General features: G+C 38.2%; 1 protein-coding gene and 1 non-coding gene across 2 annotated transcripts in view; both read right to left on the bottom strand.

Moving 5' to 3' along the window:
• LONRF3 (LON peptidase N-terminal domain and ring finger 3) overlaps positions 1-9041 on the bottom strand; it is a 129156-nt gene extending 120115 nt beyond the window's left edge. The window contains exon 1 of the mRNA XM_036226856.1: positions 8575-9041. The gene's annotated coding sequence lies outside the window, so the exon portion shown is untranslated. The remainder of the gene's footprint in view (positions 1-8574) is intronic.
• A 3048-nt stretch (positions 9042-12089) lies between these two features.
• On the bottom strand, positions 12090-12174 carry LOC118608158. The gene has a single exon (XR_004952951.1). It is a non-coding gene; the product is annotated as a small nucleolar RNA SNORA1 (small nucleolar RNA).
• Positions 12175-12393: the final 219 nt, after the last annotated feature.

Genomic DNA, 12393 nt, shown 5'->3' with positions numbered 1-12393 from the left:
GTAATAACCATGTACGATGTCAGGGGGGCTCTAGATTTGTTAGGGTGATAACTTTGTGAATTATATAAATGTCTAAGCACTATGTTGTACATCTGAAACTAATATGCTGTTGTATGCCAACTATAACTGAAAAATAAAAAATATGTATATTATTTTTTTTTAAAAAAAGAAATTGTACTTTATTTTGAACAAGAGAAAAGTTCTTGGCAGAGGCAAACACAGGAGGGGAACAAAGAAAGCCCCTTCCCTTGTTTTCTCTTGGACTAGAAACTATGGGGGGAAAAGATAAAATACAAACTCCATGATAAATTGTCTAACTTACATACTAAAGGATTCAGAATCCACAATAGCTAATGAAAATACTCATAGGCATGCAGGGTCTATTCTGTTCTATATTTTATCTGAAGGCAATCCCCAGAGAACCTCCTTTTCAAATAAAGTTCTCCTTTCCATTCGTTCTTGTGCAATGTCCTTACCATGAAGATGTCGAAATGTATCCTGAATCAACCCACCTCTCTCCATCTTCACTGCCATCCCTGCAGTCTGAGCCACCACCATCTCTCCCTTAGTTTAGTGCAACAGTCTCCTGACTAGTCTCCCCACTTATACTCTGGCCCCTCTAAAAGTCATACTGCATTCATATCACCCATGGATATTGTCAGAGGGGGCGAGGGGGTTAAATAACACATTTCAATTTCAACTTTTCATTTTGAAATAGATTTACCAGAAAAAGTTGCAGAAATAGTACAAAGAAATCCCCATATATACTTCGCCCAGATTTTCCAAATATTAACATCATTCATAACCACAGTACAGTATTATTAATAAAAAATTAACATTAATGCAATGTCATAATCAATAGATAGTATTTGATTTTCTCCAATTGTCCCACAAATGTCCTTTTCTGATCCAGGATCACACATGATTCCTTTGGCTCTTTTAATCTGGATTTCCTTGGTCTTTTTTTTTTTTGGTGGTGGTAGTGGTGGGGGCAGTCTTTCATTACCATGACAAGTTTGAAAAACAACGACCAGTTTCAATTTGAGGTCTGTCTAATGGTTCATCATGACTCAGTTTAGGTTATATGTTTTGGCAAGAATACTACAGATGCAATGGCATATCCTTCTCAGTGTATTCTATCAAGAGGCACATGATATTAGTTTGTTCATTATTGGTGATGTTAATTTGATCACTTGGCTAAGGTGGTGTCTGCCAGGTTCCACCCCAGTAAAGTTACACCTTTCCCCTTTGTAATAAACAGGCATTTTGTAGAGAGATACTTTGAGACTATATAAATATACTGTTTATCATATTATTTTATCCAGTACTTTTAGTATCCATTGATGATTTTCGCTTGAAACAGTTATTACTGTAGTGCTTTCCAAATGATGTTTCCATTCCCATTATTCTTTCTGTATTAATTGGAATTCTACTATAAACAAGTGTTTTTCTTTCTTCCTCAATTATTTATTCAGTTATTTCCCTATATTAGAACCGATTCACAAATTCTTAGTTTGTTCTATGGGTTATACCCCATTAGTATCATTACCTATTTTGTTGCTTAAATTGTCCCAGATTTTGCCATTGGGAACCCCTTCAAATTGACTCCTGCATCCTTTTTAAATGTTCTCATTATTCCACTAGTACTTTCTTTCTGGCAGAAGAAAACATTCTAAGCTCATCATACTCTCCCTGTCCCAGCCCTGGAATTAGCCATTTCTTCAAGAGTCTTTGTTCCTTTTATTCAGAGAATGGTATTTTTAAAAACAAGATCTGAGTGCTAGGTGTCCTCATTGGTATTGAGGTGTTGCCACTTATAGGCTTTCTCAGCAGAGAGAGGAAATATGTGTATATACACAAACATCTATTTCTATCTTTCTCTGTGTGAAGTGTAGGGTTGTGGTGTGTGTGTGTGTGTCTGCGTGTGTGTGTGTGTGTATATAATGCATTCATACCAATACTTAACATCACCACTAGTCTTCTGTCTTTCCTCATGTGTAACTCCTTCCTTTTCTCTGTAGAGTAAAATCTGATTCTTACTATTCACAATATATTTACTTATTTGCTCGATACTAGAATATACACAAAATAGATTTAGAATTGTTAATCCATACCCCTGTAGAAAACCTACTAAGAATATAGCATTTATATAGTTTTGTTTTGTCTTCAGCCTTAGAATAGTGGTTCCCAAAATGTGGTCCTTGGACCAGCAGCATTGGCATCACCTAGGAACTTGTTAGAAATGCAAATTCTTGAGTCCTGTTCTAGACCTATTCGATCAGAAATTCTGGAGGTAGGGACCAGTAAACAGAGTTCTAACAAGCCCTCCAGGTGACTCCAGTGCATACTGAAGTTTGAGAACCACTACTTTAGAGTATATAGTCAAAATATCCTTTTCCAAAGTTACTTAGTACATTAGTCCACTCGGGCTGACATAACTAAATACCACCGATTGGTGGCTTAAAAAATAGAAATATATTTCTCATAACTCTGAAAGCTAAAAGTCCAAGACCAAGATATTAATAGGGTTGGTATCTTCTGAGGCCTCTCTCCATATCCTGAAGATGGCCACCTTCTCGCTGTGTCCTCACATGACCCTTTCTCTATATGCACACATCCCTAGTATCTCTTCCTTTTCTTATAAGGACACTAGTCATATTGGATTAGGGCCCCACACTTAACCTTAATTACATCTTTAAACACCGTATTGTCAAGTACAGTCACATCTAGGGTTAGGGCTTCAACATATGGATTGAGGGGACAAAATTCAGTCTATTACACTTAGGTTAGTTTTTTCTCCCACCCCTTCATTGTGGTTGTTATTCACTTGTAATACAGTTAAATGCATTTGTTTGTTTGTATTCCATTTTGGCTCCCCCCATATACATATCGATTTAAAATTTTTTAGTTTGTGAAATATTAAGCTCATTCTATAAATGAGAAGTATATACAAAAGATAAACTCAGAAAATGTGACTTTCCCATCCCTTCTATCCCAGTCCCATTTCCTTATCCTTTCTATCCTGTTTCTATCCATCCCTGCAAATTACTTAATCTCATTAGTTTCGGGTTTTTCTTTTCACACAGGGAGTATTGGCTCTTGTGACTAATTACCACAAACTTAGTGGCTTAAAATACCACAGATGTATATTACAATTCTGAAGGTCAGAATTTCAAAATGGGTCTCACAGGCTGAAGTCAAGGTGTCAGCAGAGCTGTGTTCTTTCTGGGGGCTTTAGTGGCAAATCTGTTTGTTCTCTTGTCTTTTTCAGCTTCTAAGGCTGCCTGCATTCCTTGTCTTAAGGCCTGTTCTTGCATCTTCTAGCTAGCAGCACAGTATCTTCAAATCTCTATGAGCCCTGTTTTCATCATCACATCTCCTTCCTCTGACTCTGGTCCTTCTTCCTTCCTCTTAGAACCCACCAGGATAATCTCCTGTCATGATCCTTAACTTAATGACATTTGAAAAGTCCCTTCTGTAATATAAAGTAACATTATTTCACAGGTTCTGGATATCAGGGGCCTGGGGAGGACATTATTCTGTCTACCACATGGAATTTTTTTTAAGTTTTTAAAAACACAGAATGAGAAATAATTTCACTCTCATTAAACTCAATAAATGGCTTCTCTCTACTCTTAGAATGAGCCCAACCTCTTCATCCTTCTACCCTCTTTGCCTCCTTCCATTTTTGAACATGCCACATACTTTCTGTCTTCAAGGCCTTTGCACTTACTATTCCCTCTGCTTGAAATTATTTCCTCAGCTCCTCTCATGGTTGGCTCATTCTTCCAGTCTCACCATAAATGTCACCTCCTTAAAGAAGTTATCCCTAATCACCAGATATGTCACAGCCTGTCTCAATTACTCCAATTTAGCCTATTTATTTTATCATTGATAACAGTCTGTAATATACTTTTACATATCACTTTACTTGTTTATTGATCCATCTTTCCCACTAGAAGTAATCTCCATGAGGGTGGAGACTGTGGATACTCTGCTGTATCCCTAATATCTAGCATAATACAGGCACACACTGGGCAGACAGAATAAATAAATATGTGCTGACAGAATAAATGAATGCTGCCCCAGTCTGAGTGGGCAATGTAAGATAAATGTGTTGCTGATCTAAACAAGGTAAACTTTAGGTACTGGTGATATAGACTTTTACAATTCTCAGGATAAACTAAACAATTTCCTATATGTAATTCATTCATTCAAAAAGTACTCACTGAATTGCTAACACACATGCATTTAATCCTCACAACAACTGAGGTAGCCACTATTATTATTATCCCCATTTTACTGACAAGAAATCTGAAGTTCAGAGAATTAGCAGGGCCAAGGATACACAGCTAGTAACCTACTATGTATATGCTAGATATTATGCTAGGTTCAGGGGCTATATACCAGGGGACAAGTGAACATGGTCCCTGTCTAGTGGAGAGCCAGAGAATGAATCCAGGCTCACAGGTCATGTGCTAAGTGTTATGACAGAGGTCTGCAAAGGGTGCTATGAGTGCACAGGTGCACAACAGTGAAATCAGACTGAGTGAGAGGAGGCTTCTGGGAGGAGGCAGTTAAATTAAATTTGAAGCACTAGCTAGCAAGCTATTGATAGGGCTCACAGGCTATCATTTACCTTAATGACTTTTCTGTTTTTCTGTAATCTGGCCTTCAATCAGCTTTGGAGGATAAGAAGTCCAATCTTGTAAGTAACTTCGAGTCATGTGAAATTGGGAATACTAACACATGCTAATAAAGCTCAAGAGGGAATGAAGTTTATAAATCAGAATTTTATCAGTTTAGCTGTAAAGTGGGCATTCTCTCCCCACAAACATGCCTACTGAGATAGTGTTCTGGTGAGCCTAGAACAGGGATCCACAACCTTTTCTTTAAAGGGCTGATAGTAAATATTTTTGGTTTTCTGGATCAAATATGGTCTCTGTCACAACTACTTACTCATGTTATTGCAGGGCAAATGCTGGCCACACTACAAAATCCCCCTCCATCCTTAGGTATAAGAAAGCTCTACTTACCAGTAAAACTCCAAGAGAAATACCAGCAGCATCAGTTTACATTCTACAGCCATTTCACAGAGAACGCCTTCATCCTTTGTTACTTGCAAGGAGGGGGAACAGGGGACACTCTCCATTCTTACATGTGTTCCCCCAGGAAAAAGTGACAGATATGGCAATATTAATACTAAAAGAGGCACTAGCATGTAAGCTCCAGAAAGAAGTTTCTTTAATTAAAAGCATCTTTTATTCTTTACAAACTATATGTTCATCATAGGAAATTAGAAAACAAAAGTAAATAAACATTATATTCCCACCACCTAGATATTACAACTGTTTACAGCTTAGTACATAACCTTTCAGGTATTTTTCTAAGTATTTAAAATACAGATATGCATTTTCTACCAAAATGAGATAATACTGCACATAATGCTTTTTTTCAGTTAATGGCTTCTACCATTCCATGTTAGCTTCCATCTTATCTAATGCCCACCCATATTCGTATTTCCCTACTTTTCCTCAAAATGTCCTATAAAGCCAATTTGTTCAAATCAGAATCCAATCTCAGACCACATATTGCATCTTAAGTCTTTTTTTCATTTAGAATGGTATTTTTTTTTCAGGACAGGAATTTTGTTTCCTGCTATATCCCCAATGCTTTTAACAGTTCTACATAGTAGTAGCTCAATAAATATTTGCATAATTAGTTGATCACAACCTTAGGGGATGGGGGTTTCACCATAGAGGTTATCTCATCTACCTATCACCATTTATCTCTATTTTATAAATAATGAAAATCAAGGCTAGCAAAGTGATTTCCTAAGGTCACACAGCAAGTATGTGGCAATTGCTTTTCATTCCTCTGTTTATACTATTAAACTGGAAGTTGGCAAACTTCTTCTGTGAAGGTTGGATAGTAAATATTTCAGGCTTTATGGGCCAAGAAACAAAACTGAGGATATTATGTAGGTACTTCTATGACAATAGAAAAAATTAATTTCCATAATTTTTTTATTGATGAAATCCATATATAATACTTTGTAATACAGGTCTGCTAATGAAAAAAAATCGGGAAGAAAAATAACATTTGGTTTAATTTTGGTTGAAAGTTAGTGTTCCCTACCATCAAACTGATTATAAATGTTCATCTGAAAAAACAGTCTTATCTCATAGTTTGCCAACTTCTGTCCTATACTATGCTACTTGCCTGTGATTTGGCTTTTTCTTTGAAACTTTATAAGTGAAAATACCATTCTTCATAGTTAATAGTTGCAATTGGGTTGTGGCTTACTGAAGTTATATGGTACTAAAGTATGAATGAGGAAAACAAGTCCTTAGCCACTCCTTTAAAATGTATATCTTGTCTTACTTCAGTTATTCCAGTACCTGTTGGTGATACCTGTTTTCTTTAATTTAAATTGCAGGAAGGTAGGTTGCATTGTGACTGTGGCTTTCATAAATAATCATGTATTAATATTTAATGGGGCTGACCCATTTAGAAATCAGTGCAAGTGAGGGTGGTGATTACTTGGCCTATGTCAGGGCTGACTATTTTTCTTCCTCAAATAAAACATGCTATGCTATTTAAAGATATAGAGGTAAATATCCAAAAAGTTAAAATAATAGAAAGTGATTACTTTGGAGGGAGCAGGGAATGAGGAGGAAGGCTGGGGATTCCTTTATTTTTTTTTAAATAGCAAACCATGTAAAACTCTGAGTTTTTAAAAACTATGTACCTATATAATTTTGATAAGGCTGCACACAAGGAAACCAGAGTCACATTAAAGCTCATTCTAGAAAAGGCTTCCATCTACTCCCCCACCCCAACCTAGGTTAGGTGTCCCTCTTCTCTGCTCCCCATAGCATCCTGTCCTCAGCTCCATCAGAGGACTTAACACACTGCACTACAATTATCTGTTTCTTTATATGTCTCTCTGAAGGAACCATGAGCTTCTTGCAAGGAGGAACCATGTATTGTTCACTTTGACACCTAGATTTAAATATTTTAAAAGGTATCATAAAGTGAAGTGATACTAGCTAAACCAAATACCACTCAGTCTAGGCAAATTAGCATCACAATGAGATACCAGACAAAATAAGAGTTGGTGAGAATGTGATGAAAATGGAACCTTCATATATTTACCAATGGAAACAGTACATGGTGCAGCCACTTTGGAAAACAGTCTGTAAATTCCTAAAAAAGTTAAACATACAGTTAATATATGACCCAGAAATTCCATTCCTATACCAGAGAACAAGTGAACACGTTCCTTGCCTTCTCCAGTGGAGAGACAGAGAATGAATCCAAGCTTACTGGCAGTGTGCTAAGTATTATGCTAGAGGTCTCCTAAGGGTGTTAGGGAAGCACCATCACAAGTTATGAAATCAAGAGAATCGAAAATATATGTCCACACAAATTTTCTCACTAGGATTACTCATGATAACCAAAAATTGAAAATAAGTCAAATGCCCATCAACTGATAAGTGGATAAGCATTCTATATGCACACTGTGAAATATTAGTCATGAAAAGGAATGAAGTACTGATACATGCTACAACTTGGATGAACTTGGAAAACCCCATGATAAGAGAAAGAAGCCAGTCACAAAAGTCCACACTGTATGATTCTTCACAATAACTGTGCAGAAAAAGCAACTATATAGAGACAGAAGGCAGAAAAGTGGTTGTTACAGCTAGAGGTGGAAGGAGAGATCAACTGTAAACAGACTTTCAGAAATTTGGGGGTGGTGGTGATGCAAATGTTTGAAAACTGGATTGTGGTGATTGTTGCACAACTGTGAATTTACAAAAACAACTGTGCACTTAAAATTAGTGCATTTTATGGTATGCAAAATATAAAGCTCTTAAAAAGTCTCTCAGTCTATTGCATTAGTTTATCAACTTTTTCCACCAGTTGGACTATCCCGTTACAAGATCTGGTAAGGATTCTGCTGAATTAAGTTTCTGAAGCATTTTTTGTCGGTTGGGGCTTGGGGTAGTGATGACAGAAATCAAAGTCAGCATCTCTCTGTGAAACTCTAAGATGTTTTGAGGATTCCATGGGCTTTTGGTTGGGTGATCCCAGTGTGTCATCTGGATAATCCGTGGCCTCTCTGCCTGTTAACGTGTAAATATGTTTAAGGCCCCTATTCTAAGCAATAAACTAGTCAGGTAACAAATTCACTTCCTGCAACTCTCAAGCCCTATTCATAATCAGGTGAACTGTTCTATCATGGCATACCTGTGAAAACGTTGGCGGTTTTGGGGGGAGGCAGCGGGGCGGGGGGGGGGGGGCAACTTATTCAGTGCCAAGAAGTCCTGCCAGAAGTCAAAAGATACAAACTCTACCCCCTAAGCCCGCTCCCGTGGGGGTACTCCAGGGGAAAGCACACCTTTCCAAGGGTTGTGAGGAGGTGTAACCGGGATGTAACAGCACCGCTCCGAGCTAGGGGGAAGGCTGGGACGAAGTCCCTCCTTTGCGTTGCGGGAAGGGTAAGAACTGCCACAAATCAGGGTGAAGTGTCTCCTCCCAGGGCCTTCCGGTGTTCGGGAAACTCACGCGGCTGCTTGTCAGAGTCGCCAGGATGTTACAGATACGTGTGTCAGAACTTCATTCGCTTTCACCGCTGCAGCCTCACCGTATGGCCCACGCAGAGCGAAAGGAGAAGGCGGTGGAGTTAGGGGAGCAGTCTGAGCGAGCACGCAGCCGTCCTGGCCTCCAGATGGCGGTCCCCTACTAGCCTGCGCGCAGCTCCCTGGTCACGTGGCTTTCGTCGCCCTTCCACCCTCCACACCCCCGCACTGACGATTGTGTCGTAGGGCCCCCTGGTAACCTGAAAAGGACAAAGCAGGCACCGCGGACACCAGCCTGCTGGAGCTTGCGCAGACGGGTGAGCCAGTGGCTTCTGAACTCGTAGTAGCGCTGGCTCAGGCCGAGGACTCTATCAAAAATGGCTGTGCCGCAGGGACCGCGCTTCCTCGGGAAGCTAAAGGGAGCCAATCCAGACCCAGACTGGAGTAGGCGAAGGCCTTAGTCTTCCACCCTTTGGACAGAATTGCCAAATCATTACCTTGAACCTGGAACCCAGCTCCCTTTTGCACAATGGAACAGAATAAGGTAGTTTTCTTGAGGGTAGTTTTTCTTGATCTTTCTGGAAATAGATGTATTTGTAGCCACATGAATGTGAGCTAATTATTTATTACCTGCCGAAGCCTCGGTTTCCTTCTCTATAAAATAGGGATTAATAATAGTGCTTATTTTTCATCATGTTTGTGAGGATTAAATAAAATATCCACCTAAAGGTTTTAGCAGACTGCTGAAAGAGATTTAATTTATTTCTCAGGGCTTAACACACACCTAAGAGTAGCTGTCATCTTTCCTTGAGATTCAGGAAAACTAAAGGACTTTGACACCACAAAATAGACACATACCTAAGATTATTATTTATTCAAATGCTATATAGAAGGATCAAAACAGTTTATCCACATACTCAGCCAGGACACAGAAATAAAACCACCCATACGTAAATGTGACTTTCCTAGTCCACTGTTACCATTGGTATTTTCCAAGACTCCCCTATGCAGCCAAATACTTTCTTCATTACAGGAACTTCTCCAAAGACCCATCAACTCTTCGAAAAATGGCAAGCATGAACAGTTTGTGCCCTAAAATTTTTTGAATCCCTCTCCTTAAAATCCTCCCTTTGTTGCTTTCACAAATAAGACTGTTGGTGTAGAGTTAACTCAGAACATAGCCCTTCCACATACTCAGAAGACTGATGGCTGCCTGGCCAACAGCCAAGGAAAGTATCACACAAAGAGCTTTCAGCAGTGCCTACTCCCAAGGACATTGCCTGCTGCTCCTGTAGACGTTATCTGCTCCTGTAACCAGAAGCACATCTTGCTCCCATCCATCTGAGAAGGAGGTGGCTCCTCCAATAAAATAATCCCTGACTCTGCTTGTGGGCATAAAAAGCTCTGCTTGCTCTTGATCAGCAGCAGTTTTTCTTCTTGCAGCTCCTACCGCTGCCACTGCCTCATGAGTAACAAACAACAGTTCTCACCACTCTGTTCCTACTGGTGGGTTTTCCAGAATATCCAAACTCAGGTGCAAGTTCCAGGTCTGGGGCTCCTGCGTTACAGTTGGTATCATGATCCTTACCCAATCCTAATCAAGTCACGGGGTTGAAAGAGCCTCTGCCTTAAATCAAACTTCTATTTCTCAGTAAATTCTGACCTTTCCTTTCTTCCCTGAAACACCACCACAACTTTGAGAAATGGGGTTCTCCCTTGCTGAGGTGAACAATAAATTCAGCTTTGTCATATCAACAAGTGTGTTGGTAATATTCAGGAACCAGCATTTGACAGTTTTGAAGGCTCCACAGAGATGCAGGGGAGGCTGAGACCTCACTACCACAACTCAAGACCTTCTACTTGGAAAGAGAATGCTCTTCTGAGGTCTCTTGAAATCTTCTGCTTGGGGCTCTCTGACAGCAATGGTGACATACATAGGTTTCATACTGGTTGGAGCTCTGATCCTTTTCTTTGAGCTTTCAGTTGCTATGAATACTAGTCGGATGGCCCACACATCAACCCCTATGAGAAGCCATTTATGACCCCCTGGATTATAGGGTCCTTTGTGTTCCAAAATGTCCCCTATCTCACCCCTGGCTGTCATCATACTTGTTTTATTCCCAATGAGCTACTGTGCATAATGGCAAGTGTAGTGGGGCAAAGGGTCTCTTGCATTGTAATTGTGTTGTCAGCCTGTGATGTGACTGGGGTTTAGGTGATTTTAGGATGATGTCTTTCCCTCCCTCTCAGCTACCATGCTCACCATCCTCTAAGCTTGAATTCTCTCCTTTCATTCAAATCTTCTAATAGTGCACTCAAAAGAGTTTTATCATTTTCTTTTCCTAGGTCTTTCAGATTTTATATTAATGTCCCTCATTATTTTATTTTCAGATGTTTCCACCAATTCTTTTGTCTTTTATTCTATGAAAATAATCATACATACTACCATTAATAATTGGTATTTGTCAGCCAGTAACAACACAGTGTTATTTCTTGTAGTTTTTTGGGAGTATGTTTTTATATTTGCTCAGACTTTATTCTCCCTTTATTCCTCTTTTTACCAAAGTCTTTATTTTCTGCTCTTGAAATTATTACATTTATTAATAGAAAAAGAGCAAAACATTTTATAACCACATCATGCATAAAGATTTATAGAAAGTGTAACCTCAATAAAGTAATTTATACACATATCTACATTCATACAGAATTATTAAAAGGATTTAAAAGAAATATGCCAACATGTTCAGTGTTACCTGTGGTTTAAATTTTCTTTCTGTATACTTTTATGGCTATTTAAATATTAACCATGTAAAAGATTTTACATAGTTTGATGATATTATAAATATTCTACTTTTAAAATAACTCTAAAATTACTTAATAAATAAAATAGTTTTGTAAAACACTCTGGTAGACCGAAAAGGAAAAAGTTTACATGTCATTCTTTGAGTTTCAAATAGCAATAATACTAAAGAGATTCTATTTTCAATTATGTTTTCCTGAACGAAATGATATCTTGGTCCATCCAGGATATTAAAATCAACCTCTAGTAAAATTTAAGTATTTTACTCACAAATTTTCAAATAGCTTTAACCTGTGTTTGACAAACCAGAAACTATCAAATATTTATATCTGGCAATTACCTCTGCCCCTATAACTGATCTTCCAATGCAATACATTTTTTCTCAGTAATGTCAATACTTTTACTTGAAATATCTAATGGAAAGTTCACAGACTTTGGTGCCAGACTTACCTTCTGTTCATTGGCTATATAACCTTAGTCCTGTTTCTATCTCTTACTGAGACTCACTTGTGTGCTCTAAGATGAAGTTAATAATTCTTACTATATTATTGATGTGTTCTCACATAGCAATCAAAAATAATATACTTTATTATTACTCTCAATTATTCTTTAATAGAAGAAAAATACCAAACAGTATCTAAAACATTCATATTTTGTAGGGCAGTTATATTTAATTTACTTTATTTAACTTTTAGCAAAAGAAATGTTATAGGTCTCATTGTCACCACTGTAATAAACTCATTGTGATGGAAGCATAACCTGTGTCTCAATATAGCCACAGGGGCAGTTGATTTTAATATTTTCAAATGCACATGGAGTGACTGAGAATTTGAAACACCTAAACCTAAATTTTGATGATATGACATGGGTGAAGCTACAAAGAAACCCATCTCTCACTTTCTGCCATGATAGGAGTGAATAGTCTAAATAATAAGTGGCAGCTTGGGAGAGTGAGAAGCAATTGATCTAGAATGTCTCCCAGGTTTCTGATCTCATCAGCTAGAT

The sequence above is a fragment of the Rousettus aegyptiacus genome, unplaced genomic scaffold, assembly GCF_014176215.1.
Source record: "Rousettus aegyptiacus isolate mRouAeg1 unplaced genomic scaffold, mRouAeg1.p scaffold_m13_p_9, whole genome shotgun sequence".
Taxonomy (NCBI): Eukaryota; Metazoa; Chordata; class Mammalia; order Chiroptera; family Pteropodidae; genus Rousettus; species Rousettus aegyptiacus.
This window is presented reverse-complemented; position numbering and strand designations above follow the sequence as displayed.